A 12,784-nucleotide genomic window follows, 5' to 3' on the forward strand; every position below is an offset into this window, starting at 1 on the left:
CCAAAGCCTTGGTTATTAGGATGGCTGTGAAGGCCCCTGTTACTGGGTTTGGTGAAGCTCTTAGTTTTCTGTGTCCCAAAGGGTTGCCATGTTCACGTTTTCAGTCTTGTTACTTGAGTTATTGGATTTCGAGCTGGAAGGGATTATACATTTCATCTATTCCAGTGGTTATTAACAGGTTTTGAACTGTGACCATTTTGCAAATGTGAGACAAGTTCTAGGCTCCTCTTAGAAACTTGTCTCTGCCACTAAAGTTTTCATATATTTTGAGGAGTCTGTGAACACCCCAAATCCCACCCATGAGTACCAGATGTCCATGGAGTCTCAGTTAAGGCTCATTCATCTAGGCTGGGTATGGTGGCACACACCTGTAATCCCAGCAGCGGGGGAAGCTGAGGCAGGAGGATCACAAGTTAAAGAGAAGCCTCAGCAACTTAGTAAGGTCCTAAGTGATTTAGGGGGATCCTGACTCAAAATACAAAAATAAATAAAAAAATAAAAATAAAAAAGGTGGTGCCTGGGATGTGGCTCAGTGATAAAGCGCCTCTAGATTAAATCTCCAGTACCAAAAGAAAAAAAATTGTCTATAATAACAGCCTTATTTTACAGATGAGAAAACCAAAGGCAGAAATGTCCACATGGCCAGGTAGATAAAAGAAGCAGGATCTGAACCCAGGACTCTTGCATGCTCAGCACAGTGTTGTTCACATTGCCCCATACTTTGTACCGTTTCCTTCTACATAGTGGTAGCCCAAAGGGGTCAAAACTGCTTTGTGATCTGGAACCAACAGTTGGCACCAATGTAGGATGGGCACATGTTGAAAGTTAGCTGAATTAAGCCAGTGATACTCTGTATTCATTCTCTCTCCACCTTCTCTCCTCATGGAGGAGGCTGACCACCCAGGTTACTTCACTGATCAGTGAGCTCGTCTCATGACTCCCACTCTCAGTTTTCTCCCATCTCTTCACCAGTGACTTGGGGTCAAATAGAGTCCCAGTGGGTGTGTGCTTTTTTTGGTGGAGCAGGAACTGGGTATTTGGCACATGGAGGATGCCCACTAGCACTGATCTCTGACCTCTATTTGGACAACAAGAAGACTAGTCATATTTTCATGGAGGTGATGGATCAGCTGTCTTGGCGAGGATTTTTCTCAGTGGCATAGGTAGGGTCATACCTGCTCACATCTATTTTGGTTTCCATCTGTCATGTGTGTTGCCTCTTGGAAACTATCACAATGGTGTCTCTTATGATCTTTTGTCCTTTTCTTTTGCTCCTGACTGTGAACTCTCCTTGGCATAACATTGAAGTTCTTAGAAGTGAGAGAGAGGAAGGGCAGGTAAAGTCAGGGGCTGTGGTTTGGAAAACACCAGCGCAGAAATGCCATCCCCATTTGTTCTTCCCAGAGGTGACAACCAGGCCATAGGCTCTCCTAAGCAATTTCTCACAGGGATTATTTCCCAGTAAACAGAATTCAGGTCTATTTCACTTGTCTAATCTGAGCAACATCACTGAAGTACAGCTAACTGCCACCTAGGAGGCACTGCCACCCAGAAAGCTGAAAGTACACACACACACACACACACACACACACACACACACACACACACACACATTCACTCAGATTAGGGAGAGACAAATGACAGACTGATGCTATGGACTTCTTTTTTTAAATATAGCAACAGAAATTAATGTTCATAAGGCTCCCATGTGATACTGAAGTACTTTCTGAATCATCCAAGGAAAGATGAAATTAGATCTGTTTCGTTGCGCCAAGTGGCTTAGATTGTATTTGGAACCTCAGGATGTGAATGACACACACATTCTACACGATGGCTTCCTCTTAGAGTGTTGATTTTAGCAGAACTCCCCTTTCTCTAGCCTCTTCTGCAAAATGACAGGCTGATAGAAATGAAAATGCTTCCTTTATTATTTGAGAACTTTGCATCATTATGATTGTATAGTGCATTTTTTAAAAAATATTTCCTTCTTATGTTTATCTGGAAGGGTAAACCTGTGGTCACCTGGATTCTTTTCTGAGCTTGCATGAAGCAAGAGTCTTTTGATTCTTTCAATACCCAAATTATCTTTAGCTCCCCGTGTTCACTAGCCAGCTAATGGCAGTGGGCTCCAGCAGATTTTTCAGTTAATCTTGTGGAAGCACTTGCTTTTCACCTAATGAGTTATTTATTTAACAGATGGCTGCTGCTTTCCTTGGAGGCTATGAATACATCAGATGAGATCTGTTGCCCCTGGCAAAACAGTAAATTGTGCTTGTATTTATATAGTTGCTCCCAAAGCTAACTGTTGACTTTTTTTAACACTTTTTTTTTGACAACATAAAAATCTCCAAATACAGATTGTTAATAAGCCATTAGGTAGAAACAGAAGTGTTTACTTGTGTATAGTTTCTTTCCACTAGTAATACTTTTAGTTAGCAAGAGCAGCACCTACTTTACTAAACTCCTTTTTAGGAGGTTTATCTACATTGTTCTCTAATCTCTCAGTCACTTTAGAAAGCAGGAATGATAAGGAAATGTACTCTGGTAAATTACTCCAGGGCTCTATTACCATACATGATGGAACTACAACAGCTTTCCCAGTGGGGTTTGTGGGGGACAAATTAATCAAGATACATTGGATAATTCTGGGCTTCCTTAAGGGAGTTCTGATGTGGGCTAGTGGCACTGTCTTTCTCACAGATGAGAGCAGGATATGTTATTTTATCATATTTCTAAATGAGGGTATTGATATGAAATGCTCAGAGCTTCTCTAGTTGGAGTTGTTCTAGGTCATCCTATGATGGAGTGGTGGCATCAGCATTATTTTAATGACCTTGACCCAGCCTGACTGTATTTGATGTGACTTCTGCAACACTGGCTTGTTGCCTTTCTCTGATCATCGGCCAATTAGCTCATCACCTGGGTTTGAGCCCAACTTTGTTAAGGGAGCCCGGCATTTCTGGATGTTTCTGAGCTTGGCACTTTGAAGATAAAGAGCAGTGTATTAGTTCTGGAAGCAGGAGTGTGTAGGGTTTGTATCCCAGAGGAAGGGCCTTGCTATGATGGACGCTGACCATTCCTTCTCCTTGAAGGTGATAAACATCTGTGGGTCCAAAGAATTCATGACTGATGTTTGAGTCTTGTTCTCAGGTTCATGCAGAATGGCAAGTGTCAGCATCAAGTCTGTGTTTACCAGAGCCGTGGTTTGGACAGTCAGGCTGAGAGCTGTGTGCCTTGACCAGGTAGGGGTTTGACTCCCAGGGGTGTAACTATTTGAGAAAGGATCCATGCAGGCATGTTGTGGTTTCTTTGCTCTGGGTCAAAGGAACTACCACCTGCAGCTTGGAAACAATGTGTTAGAAATGGCAGAGAGAATGCACAGGTCTGACAGCCAAGGAAGGGGACCAGAGTGCTGCAGAGTGGAAGTATGTTACCTCTGGACTCAGGGTGGGGGTTGCCCAGTCTGCCATCAGGTTAGAATAATGCCTTCTTTTTACTGAGCTCTGATAAGTTCCAGGCATAGTGCTAAGTGCATTACTATATACTCTTTTTTAAAAAAACATTGGTGCTACTATGTACTCTTAAGTTTCACAGTCAGTCCCTTGAGCCTGTAGCTTTATCCCCCTTTGGCAGCTGAGGAAACCAAAGCGCAACAGGTAACCCACTTACCTTTTGTGAAACTCCTGGTAAAATGGGGGTCCAGGATCCTCATTCACCACTCTGACTGTGGGAGTTGGCTGCCACAGCACAGGTACCAAGAGCAGGTGAGTTTCAGTCATTAGGAGTCACCTGTTACCTGACATCTCCTGCTCATTAGTGATAGCGGATTAGCAGCTTCTCAGAGGAGGAAGGGAGTGTGAGATCCTCCATTCCTAATTGATTTGCCATGAGAAAGATAATTACTTCCAGGCAACCCTGCAGAAATACAATGGGAATTACCAGTCAGATTTCGCCCATGAGCAAGCCTGCTCTGCCAAGCTGTTGACGGAGCGCTGTGTGTGGGGTCGGCGCTGGGTGTTGCCCATGTGCTTCTCCAGGTACAGCAGTGAAACCCTGAGCTCTCTTTAACACCTCAGGGAAACCTCTGAACAAAACATAACACAGAATTTTAAAATATTGGACTCCCGCTTTCCCTGACCTATGTCTCCCAGGATTGTTGGAGGGTCAGGGAGAGTAAACAGCAGGCTAGTACTCCTTCCACTCACAGATATTAAAGTCTCTTACACTAAGGCAATGCAGGGGAAAAATGAATGTGGAGCGGTAATTTGAGGCTGTTAAGCAATCTGTTACGTGTGTGGCTCTGAGCAGAGTGTTTTGAGGGGGAGTTTCGGGCTTTCAGAAATGTGCAATCCACCTGGGCAGACAAGATGCACATGGGGAAACGTCCACATATGTAGACCTGCAGCCTCAAGTCCAGGGCATGCAGGAGCTGAGGATGTGGGCCAGGCAGGGACTTGAGCAGCCCTTCCACAAAGGAACTTCCACCATAAAGTTCCAGATAGCCACTGTCATGTGAAAATGAGGGTCTGGTGTAGCCAGTTATTATTAATATTCTTGTTATATTCTAATTTTAATAAGAGATTTTCTATATAGATTTTGATATGAAATTTCCATATTTTGAAATATTTTCAATAGATGAGGATGCGGAGATCAGGGTTTGGGGTCTGGAAGGCCTACGTCAGTCCCATATTCTGGGTCATAAGTCAGTCTCTGGGTGAAGGGTTGGTATTTACAAAGTGTTCTTTAGGGCCAAAGGATAACACGGCATAGATTCACTTGCTGGGGACTGTCACTGATTGGTCCTCCTTGGGTGGTGCTGGCATCATGATTACAGACTGCAATCCAGGCTCCCCACAGGCCCTGCTACCTGCCTGAACCTCTGGCGCTGACCACAGGGAGCTGCACCTCCATTGCCCAGCTGCCTGCTTCCAACTTCAGTGGCGAGGATGCAGGTTCAAGAGCCTTTGGACTTTCAGGAGCCTCACATCCTACCTTGCCCCGGAGGCACGCTGCCACCTTCTCTTTTCCATCTTCTTCCCTGTCTCTTAAAACCAAACCTGCCGCCTGCCTCTGAAAGATTGATTGTTCCACTGATGGAGAGAAATGGTCCCACTCTTGTTAATTCACAGCCATCTCGTTTTTCTTGCCTCATAAATTAACATAGTTACCAAGAGGCTAGAGCAATGTGTCAGGAGATGTGTTCAGAGGAAAATGTGTGAAAAGAAGTGAAGGAAGAAAAGAATGGTACTTGGATCAAACTTCCTTTGTTTACCGATTCCAAACCCATATCTTTTTCTTCTTGGCATGTCCACCACCTCCCCTGATCCCCCAAAGGGAAAGAATCAGACCTCATCAGGGGCTAAGAAGTCAAAAGAAAGGAGGATCAATAAGGGAAAGACACTTGGTTCAGAAGTTTCCATCCGCCTTTGCAAGTGTGACCTAGTGATGGAGAGGCCATGAAGCCTGGTTCGATTCAAACTAATCACTTAAAGGAAAAGGAATCTAGAGTAATTCTTGGAAATTCACTCTTTAGTCACAAAGTCCCTTTCTCAGCAAATATATGTATGTGGCTCCCTGTATAAATTACTGCAGCATACTCTAGCCAAGAATTTATTTAAAGACTCATTAAAATGATTACTAGTTTTTTCTTTTGCATTTTATTTGAAAATGGGGAGAATATAAACCTATAGCCTGGCTTTTCTCCAAAGTGCCCTTTAGGATTTGCGTTGAATATATCATATTTTTTAAAAATAAAGATAGAATTTGCACCAACAGTATCCACACATTTAAGAGGAATAAGAAAAATAACCACTTACTATACTTATTAGGAGTTTGTCTAGTTATTTTTTTCATTTGATTTTTATCTATTTGAGGTTTTATGTGTGTCTATATACGTGTGTTTCTATATGTGTATAGAAAAACTTCAACTAAAGATTATTATGGAAACTTCAGAGCTAAAAAGTAAGGAAAGAAAACCCTTGCCAAACTCTGGTTTGAGCTGAAATTAAGCAAGAATGTAAAAGACATTTGCTGGCTTGTGATCTGCTGGTCTCATTTCACTGCTGGGGTCATTCGATGAACTTCATTGCTCAATGAGCCTATGAGAAGGGATTCCATTCTGTGGTAGATGTCAGCCCAGGTCACAGGGTAATGACCAGGGCAGAGTTGGTAACAGGAGCAGGGAGACAAAGGGACTGTGGGCAGCAACTACTAACCAGACACGGGGACCAGGGGCTCATTCCAAGTCGGACATGAGAAAGATCAATAACCCAAAGGGGAGGGCGTCGAACTGTAGTTGAGGGAGAAGATAGCAAACCAAATCTGATCACCAGTGGAGATCATGGGAATTCCATACCTTGAAGACCCTTGACAGGAAGGCAGCACATCTCCATCGAAAGAATGGATATGGCACTGAGCTTGAAGAAAGATGGCATCCTGTGGCATAAGCAGAGCCTGTTAAAGGTGGAGGCAAAATGGAGCAGACTTTGGAAGGAAGGTTGGGATTTTGAGAAGGAGAGAGAAGAAAGAACAATCCCATAGGTGAATGAGGGCAGGGAAATTTTAGTGGGCATGTTGGAATGAATAATTACAAGTTGGAGGAGAGATCCAGCAGGGTTCAGCAGTGTAGGTCACCAAAAGCTCAGGGCTGGTGTAGATACTCGGGGAAGAGGGCGTGGGGAGTCCTAGTGGGTTTCAGAGGAGGGGCTTCTTAGCACCAGGGCTATGTGTAAGGAAGGTTGGCAACAGCCTCCTGGACTGGGAGGAGCCCCAGTGAAGCATCCCACTCACCCTGTCTTCCTCCTGCTCCACCCTCACTGGACCTTCTGGGTGTGTTTTCTGAGCAGCACAGACAGAAGCAATTTTAGCACAGAGCTTGAGAAGGCAGGGTGTTGTGTGCTTCCTAATGTTCTGGCACACACTTATATAGCAAATGGATCTCACTGCCCCTGAGGTAGATATCGCTGTATTGAAAACAACCACCACCACCAGAGAAAGAAATGACTCTATTTTTTTCTTCCTTGGTGAGCTCAACCAAGCAGAGAGATTGCTACTGGCAAGCACGCCTTGCCCCTGGCCTGTCCCCCCATTACCGGCCCAAGGTCAGAATGATGGAAGTCGGCCCCAAGCACACATGCTGCTGGTGAGCATGTCCGGGTAATGAGGGGCAAGCATCCTGGGAGCCACAGGTCTGCCAAATGGCTCAGAGGCAGGTTTGGAGCCAGCAAGTCTCTTTCCCCCACATCGGGGTCTGGGCTGGTGGTGCAGACTGTGACTCTGGCCTCTGTGATGAATGGAGGCCTGAGCTGGTGCCAGCAGTCCCATGTGGAGGGTCTCCTGAGAGCAGATGTGGACAGTCAGCCCTGACATTCCACAGCACGAGTTTAACTCAGAGAAATGGCTCAGACTGTCTTTTGATGACCAAACAGAGGAAAGAAATAATCTAGATAAAATGAAAGTGTGAGAAGTGCATGTGATTGTCTCCCCTACTGGGCTGCCAAAGATGGGAAAGAGCGGTGGTCAGTTTAGAACTTGTTAGCCATTTCTGGTTCCTCACTGGTGCTCAGCCAGGTGGAATGAGGTGGAAGAAAGAGCTTTACAGTGCATCCCATACCTCATTGTGTGACCTTGAAAGTATTATTTAACTTGTCTAAACCTTAGTCTTCTTTGCTGCAAATGGGAATCTTCTTATTACTACTATTATTTTAAACAGCTTTAAGAATTAAATAATGCAATGCAGATAGAAGGCCTGACACAGAGAAGGTGCCCTGCCCAGCAATTTGACTTCCTTTTCCCCAGTTAAATGCACCTCTCTGGCTTTGTCCTCTGCTGAATGATGTCTCCATTGCCAAGCACCTCATACCTATTTATCTGCCATCAGGCAATTGAAAAGTTGCCCCCTCTGCTTCTTTCTATTTCACTATCTACCCTTCTCAGGAATCCATTCATGGTTTATTTTTCATTTAATTGAAAATGATGGTTGCCAAGCCCTGTGTAGTGTGTGCAAAACAAGTTTCTACCTACCTTCTCCCAAGCTCCATTAGGCAGGTAGAGCTGGTAGGACAGGAACTCATATCTGGGGTCTGTCTGCTCCAGACCCCAGACAGCCCCTCCACTATTGAATGCCCATGGTAACTAACTTCCACCTGTGGATTCGCATCAGATTCATTGCTCCTTCTTGAAGTACAGATTATCCTCCTTGACAGCACATGTTTGTGGATCTTCTTGTGGGATGGAAGGCACTGTGCAGGCATTTAAGACCTGGACCCCACACAGGCAGACATATTTAAGTGGTTGTTCATTTGGGAGTGAGAACTAGGAGAGAGCTGGTGACTGGAGGCCTGAGGGACTGTGGGCAGCAACTACTAACCAGACATGGGGACCAGGGGCTCATTCCAAGTCGGGCATGAGAAAGATCAATAATTGTTAGCATATATTGAGCACTTTTCTCATACTAAAAGCATGCAGGTAAATGCTTCTTTCTTCATTATACAAGAGAGAAAGAGAAAGACACAGAGATGGAAGAAACAGAGAAAGAGGCCTCTGGAGGCAAGAAGACTCAGCCCTCCCACTGGGCAGCAGCCAGACTGGGGCACCCAGGCTGATTGCCTGTCTTTGGAGCAATATGCTCTTAACACTGTCTTCTTGGCTTCCCATGGCATTGATGAGTACCCTGACCTTCCAGAGCCTCTTTCTTTACATATCTATAAAAGGAGGCTAGATATGGAAATGGATGTACTTCCTTCTAATCCAATAGTGCTCTGGTCCTATGCTAAGAAGTTATGAAAAATGTTCCCTGCTGAGAAAAGATGTCCAAGGTACTACTGAGTGTTTTTAATCATAGGACAAACAATTGATTGTGGTGAATAGGGGCAGTAAATGGTCTGTGGGGAAGCTTCAGCTTTCAGTAATTGACAAGAGCGAATGCCATGCTCTGGCATTTTTACTTGGCAGCCCTACAGGGAGCGGGCTGGCTCGGTTCTGGAGGGTCCTTTCCACTTGGTCAGGAGGCTGCTGTATAGCGATCCTGGCTCTGTCTCTTAGAAGTTATGGCCTGGGCACATTATTAAGCATTTCCAAGCTTCTCTTTCCTCATCTGTGCAATCAGGGTGGTACTAGCACCACCCTAGGCTGGTGGGAGGATTCGATGAGAAACATTTGCAAATGCTTAGCAGTGATGACCATGGTACCCAGCTAGTTAATACTACTTGGTACTATTCTTTCTTTCTTTCTTTTTTTTTTTTTTTTTTTTTGCCAGTTTTCTTGTTTTATTGTGCAGTGACCCTCGGGCTTTGACCGCACACTTGCGCAGAGGGTGCAGCTGCTCTTTCCGCTGCTGCTCCCTGGTCTTTAGGTTCTCCTCGTGCTTGTTGAGCCCGCGGCGGATAGCTCCCGTCCTCTTGGACCGCAGGTCCAGGGGTTTGTACTGTCTTGCCCTTGTAGAATTCCCTGAGGTTTTCTTTCCGAGTCTGGTTAATGACGGTAAGAACACGGGCGGAAACTCGGATCTCAAGAGAGCTTAGACACTGCACCACCTGTCACTTTGGTGACGCGTAGTTGGGACAGCTCTACTTTCAGGTCGTCCAGTTCCTCTTTCTTCTTGCCGGAAGGTCCTGAGCCTTAATCTTGGCCAGGCTGGGCCGCCAGCACATTGTACAGAAGGAAAAACGGCAGGGACCTGCCGCGCGCCATCGGGCTGCGGCGGCGTGCGGTCCTGCGCTGGGGCCCCTAACCCCTGCGGGTAAATGAGATACAGGTGCTCAACCCACGCCCCCAATCCTAGCCCTGGCAGGGCGGTCCACAGCGACCAGATAGCGCCGGATTCTCTCGCTCTCACCAGAGTTGCCAGTACAATCTTATCATCATCGTGATCTCAGGATAATGAGTCACTCACTATGAAGAAGGAATCATTTCGTGTTAGATCTGCCCATTTATGATGGACACTCAGCCTGGGCACTTGTGACTTTCTCTTGGCATCCAGTGGTCTGTTTGGAGATGCATGGAGCAGGCAGGTGACTCCAAGTTTGTTGGGTTCAAAGCTCCCATTTCACAGATGAAGAGACCAAAAACCAGTTGGGGGAGCCACTTATCAAGGTCACAGGGTAGAACTGTGGTCCTGGAAATCAGATTTCTGCCTTTGAGCTTAGGCCTCTTCCTATGAGATTACACAGAAAGACACTGCCCAGCATAGGCAGACCCAGCAGAAGACAAGGACAGCTAAGAGCTGCAGAAGACAATGACAGCTAGAACTTTGAGGTGCTTCCTACTTTGCCCAGTAAGACTAGAGTTTCCAGGACACTGGAATTACAAGAGACCAGGTCAAGCTTTCACGTTGGCCCTGTTGGGGAACCTACCCAAGGGAATGTGATCATGGATAAATAAGATCCCCAAAGACAAGTTGGACTCAGAGCAGCAAGATTTAAAGAAAGACTGAGTCAAGGTTGAGGATGGAGAAAATCTCCAAATTGGAGATCTACTTAAACACAAAGGGTGGGAAAAGGCCCCAAACAGGAAGATCAACCTGATGGTAAGAGACTGCAGAAATGGGAACCAAGTCAGGCCATAGAGAGCAAGGCAGGCCCAGACCAGGGCTTAGGACTAAGACTGTGAGGTCATTGACACATTTTGCTTATGGGGGAGGTAGCAGAGAGGCACTTGACTGATTAAAGGAGCCAGGTGGGACCAGAAAAGGACAGTCATATACGAAGAGTAGCAGAGAGATAGGATGTAATTATCCAAAGTGGTCTTTGGCCTGAACCTCAGCTCTTCAATCATCCCAGAGGATGCAGCGGAACACATATGCACGAAAGATTCCCTGACTCCACTCTGGACCTTTGGAGAGGATGAAACTGATAACGGAGCAGAAACTGAGCACACAGATTCATTTTGGAAACCAGACTTGGAAAAAATGGAACACTGGCTTCCTGGTCTCAGCTACCCCACCTTAATCGCAGATCATGGGGCATTAGCATTCCAGAGCTCAAGGGAGACCAGCCTTGCAGACACAAGGCTGTAAAAAGTTATTTCTTTGAGATTTCTTGGCATTTATGGCTTCTTGACATGTCTGTCTGGAAAACTTGTCTGACTTCAGCTGGACCCTAAGCCATATTGTAAATGGTTTGGGGCGGTGGTGTCACACTCTTCTCTTGAGTAGCTATCGGAATTATTGCTTTTCAGTCTCCCAGCTGCTTGCCTTTGGGCCTGAGCATGTTGAGTTTACCATGAAGTCTCAGGGCAGCTATTTGGGGTCTGAACCCTCGTTGGAAATGAGGAAGGAAGGAAGGATGAGGAAGTGGACTGCTACTCAGTTATCCTTTTAAAAATGATACAGTCAGAACTTTACATTTATCTTCAGGAATTGTCACTTTGATCATGTCAGTCCTTGCTCAGGAACCTTGAATCACTCCCCAGTGTCCATGGGAGAAAGTCTACACAATTCATCTGGTAGAGTGGGTGATCCTGAGCTTACCTGTCCAGGCTTTTCTTTGCCCTGCTCAGTAGCATCCCTTCTGTGCCACTGGACAAGTTTTTTTTTTTTTTTTTCTTTTTCTTTTGGTGCTGGGGATCGAACCCAGGGCCTTGTGCTTACAAGGCAAGCACTCTACTGACTGAGCTATCTCCCCAGCCCCCTGGACAAGTTTTAATTGCTCCAAACCTTTGGCCATTTTTCTTTCAAAGGGGATCATACCTCCTTACACCAGCTGGAATGCTTTGACTCTAAGTCATACAGAAAACCCTGCTACACTTGGCAGAAACAGGGGAAATGTATTACTTCTCATGATAAAGTTTAAAGGCAAGTAGCTGCAGGTGGATAGACTTTGATTCAAAGACATTGTCAAGGACAAGATTCTTTGCCTTTTTCTTTTCTTTGGTCCTTGTCCTCAGGCTGATTTATATATGATGTATATGTTATGGATGGGATTGTTGCAGAGGGTCTAGCATCATACCTAGAAATGAAAACATCTGGAATAACAAGACAGCTCATTTTTAAATGAAGTAGGGCTTTCCAGAAGCCCATCACTCCCAGCAGTGTGTCCTGCCCAGGCTAGGACTTGCCCTGCAGGCTGAGGGAGTCAGTGTGGGGCCAAGCACACATACACATGGAGTGGGATACTGCAACAAAATAAGTGTTCTGTTAGGAAGGAAAAAGTGGTGACATGGGTAGAAGTTGTGTCAGTGACCAACGAAGCCTGCCAGACTGCCTCTTGGGGTCTTTTGAGCATCAGTGAGATAAGCCATGTAAATCGTGCAAATGTTAGCTTTGTTCCTATTTCCTGTCTTTGTGTCTTGCCTCTCACTGGTAAATGTGCACTCTACCTATACAATCTTATTCTTCTTTCAACATTTGACTTCAATCTTCCTTTCTCCATGGAATTTTCCACTGCAATATCTTATCCCCCATTTTTTTTTTCCTAAATAGAGTTGCTTCTCCCAATTCCTGAAACTCTATAGCAGCCTATGGATTAATTGCATTAGATAACCTAAGGGAACTTGAAGCATACTGGATCCTAGAACTTACGTACCCCATGCCCCTCTCTCTGACTAATAGGCCTCTTATCTTGGTTCTATATGGCTGGAGAAGATTTGGGATATGTGCGAGATAAGAGGTCTTCTAGGCCTTCCTCATGGACAGTTAGGTTTGGAATAATGTCTTTAAGAACATAACTTCTGGGCTTCTTCACCTCCTTCAGATAGTGGATTGCTTTTCAAGTCCTTTGGTGTGGAGTTGGGACTGCTTTTTTGGGTCCCTGAGTTTTACAGCCTAACAGACAGGCTGAGCACATGT

The 12,784-nt window shown here is 45.3% G+C and overlaps 1 protein-coding gene and 1 pseudogene across 1 annotated transcript in view; one reads left to right on the forward strand and one right to left on the reverse strand.

Moving 5' to 3' along the window:
• Nucleotides 1-12,784, forward strand: part of Sorcs3 (sortilin related VPS10 domain containing receptor 3) — a 584,659-nt gene that overhangs the window by 266,065 nt on the left and 305,810 nt on the right. The window lies entirely within an intron of this gene.
• Nucleotides 3,814-9,650, reverse strand: LOC124984805 (60S ribosomal protein L35-like; annotated as a pseudogene).

The sequence above is a fragment of the Sciurus carolinensis genome, chromosome 5, assembly GCF_902686445.1.
Source record: "Sciurus carolinensis chromosome 5, mSciCar1.2, whole genome shotgun sequence".
Lineage (NCBI taxonomy): Eukaryota > Metazoa > Chordata > Mammalia > Rodentia > Sciuridae > Sciurus > Sciurus carolinensis.